This window comes from Theobroma umbraticum, unplaced genomic scaffold, assembly GCF_002168275.2.
Source record: "Theobroma umbraticum cultivar Fairchild unplaced genomic scaffold, ASM216827v3 scaffold_44.0, whole genome shotgun sequence".
Classification (NCBI taxonomy): Eukaryota; Viridiplantae; Streptophyta; class Magnoliopsida; order Malvales; family Malvaceae; genus Theobroma; species Theobroma umbraticum.
The window spans coordinates 8,518,895-8,519,204 of NW_018397255.1; positions in this window are offsets into that span (position 1 = coordinate 8,518,895).

Below are 310 nucleotides of genomic sequence, written 5' to 3' on the forward strand. Positions count from 1 at the left end.
TATATATATATATATATATGTATAAACGCGATGACTTATCTTGATATTTTACTATTCACTCATCTTTTGTAAATTAAAATGAAATTAATTACTCTTAATTTGGTTTAAAATAATTAATGAGGAATCCTTCTCCCCCAAATCTCTTATTTTGAACGGTTTAAGAAAATAAAACAAAATTTAAGTAAAATTTCTTAAGTTAAGTTTATGATATCTTCATTAAAAATGAATTACAATTAAATTTGAAAATCAAAATAGATAAATTAATTGATTTCATGAAAAAATTAATTAAAAATAGTGTTTATATATATAT